The sequence below is a fragment of the Mizuhopecten yessoensis genome, unplaced genomic scaffold (genome assembly GCF_002113885.1).
Source record: "Mizuhopecten yessoensis strain PY_sf001 unplaced genomic scaffold, ASM211388v2 hete_36059438, whole genome shotgun sequence".
Lineage (NCBI taxonomy): Eukaryota > Metazoa > Mollusca > Bivalvia > Pectinida > Pectinidae > Mizuhopecten > Mizuhopecten yessoensis.
The window spans coordinates 1-2176 of NW_018483187.1; the positions used below are offsets into that span (position 1 = coordinate 1).

At 35.2% G+C, this 2176-nt stretch overlaps 1 long non-coding RNA gene across 1 annotated transcript; it reads left to right on the top strand.

Annotated features, from left to right (window-relative positions):
- The first annotated feature begins 645 nt into the window (after positions 1 to 645).
- Positions 646 to 1462, top strand: LOC110444200. The gene is made up of 2 exons (XR_002462212.1): positions 646 to 736; positions 1429 to 1462. It is a non-coding gene; the product is annotated as an uncharacterized LOC110444200 (long non-coding RNA).
- The last annotated feature ends 714 nt before the right edge of the window (positions 1463 to 2176 follow it).

Genomic DNA, 2176 nt, shown 5'->3' on the forward strand with positions numbered 1-2176 from the left:
AACAGTCAAAGGTCAGGGTCACTTATAATTACTATGGATAACTTAGATAGCCCAACAAGTTCATGTGAGCCGATAACACTCAATCTTCATGCATAGTGCTTTCTTATAAAAAGTCATTGCTTGGGATTACTTTTTAGATATATGAAGACATAAGTTCAATGTCACGTGCCTATTGGGAGAATTTCTGAATGGTGGTGGTGGTGGTGGTGGTGGTGGTGGTGGGGCTATAATGTAGTCACCCCAGTATCAGCGTCCCACTTCAGTTTCACTTAAGTTTTTTAGCAAGTCTTTTTGTGCAATGTTATAATGCCACACCCAATAAGCTATTGGCTAATTAAAGTTGAGGCATTTATACGGAGTGTAAGATGTTTTCATATTCTGGGGGTCAAAAGCCCAAAACAGCTGAATTAGACTTTGTTAAATGTTTTTGAGCAAGTTTTTATTTTGTGCAGTGTTGGATAACCACACTCAATAAGCTGTTAACAATTGTTACAAAGTTGGAAATAGTTGTAGTATTATATTAAATGACAATATGTTCCCATGGTTACTTCATTATCCAGGTGAGCAATACAGGCCCTCTGGGTCTCTTGTTATATATATACACAGTGTGTGGTTCTAAGATGTCGTTGTTTGTTTACAGGACTATTTAGATTTTGAAGATGCAATAGAAGGCAACTGCTTAATGGCCATGCTGAAGCTGGATACACAAGTGTCGCAGGCTACGGTCACTCTCTCGGTACGTTGTACACACCCCTGTCCTGATAAATATTACATATATTGTGGGAAATACTCCATCATTTCTTGATTTTACTTTGTTAATTATGATGTGTACTGAGTATTTTGTAATGACATTACATTGGCTATGTAACATGCATCTTTTTCAGTTTTTACTTAAGCAAACACACGAGGATTCCTGCTCTGTTGGGGAACTATAAGTTGTGTGTTATTGTATGTAACCTTAAATAAATCATAAGTGTTCAAAGTGAACATAGTTTTCTTTCTTGAAAATTTGCTCTTTTTGACAAATCTTTCCATTTCCACTTTCATTTAGTATCCAACAATAAATGAACATCAGCCTTTGTGTTTATCAAAATAATGATGTTTAGTTGTAACGGATATTATAAAAATTAGGCCTCCAAATCGGAAAACAATTCACGACTCCAATTAAAATGACCGTTGAATATAGACGATAATCAAACTCTCAAAGCATCTTACAAAAATCTGGCACCATTTGATATTACGTTGTGGCGTTTCAGAACAACAAGCATGTACGCTCGGTGCAAAATTTATCAATACAATTTTAATTTCTGTTCTGGATATCTCTGTAAATTAACCAACACATTAGCCATTGTTTTTGATGTGGAAGACACATTCCTAAAAGACCTCTGATTGACAATTAATTGAAATTCTGTCCATGTTACATATTAGGATGATGAAGAGGAAAAGAAGGATGAGGTAAAAGCATGGGCATGACATTGTTCTGACATGGGTTGTCATATGGGCATGACGTTATCCTGACATGGGTTGTCATGACGATGTTCTGACAAGTTTTTATAAAGTTTTCAAATATGTCCTATTGAATTCACTGGTTTGAATTTGTTATATCTCAAGACTTGTTTTATTTTACACTGACATTTTATATTACCATGGCTACAGAGTTTTAGGATAGCTATTTCACCACCGGTGGTATCATGCATACTGACATATGACGTCATAGAAGGTTGATGTAAGACAACATACAAGTGACTAGATAAATGTAACGTTGTTTATCTAACAGTGATGCATACTTAGTCAGTGATAACTTGCATTTAATGACACAATGAAATTACTACTAACATGTCAGTATAGTAATAAACTGTATCCTTGCTTTACATTAAGACCGAGTATTACAGCGACACATGCTGTGTAGAGCATGGTAAATACTGTAATATGAACACAAATGCAATACCTGTCCTAACAATGATTTTTAACATACTTTAGATATATTTTCGAAGGAAGTATTGCTCTGCTCACAGAAGGTGGTGACCTATCGCTGATGTTGTTGTCATCTTTGTATCATTGAACTGAATACATTTGTTTCAGTGATGACAGGTCAAAAACATACAGTACAGCTCAACTATATACTGTGATGCATTGTGTAGAGTCCATACACATACAAATGTGATTAACTTAGACA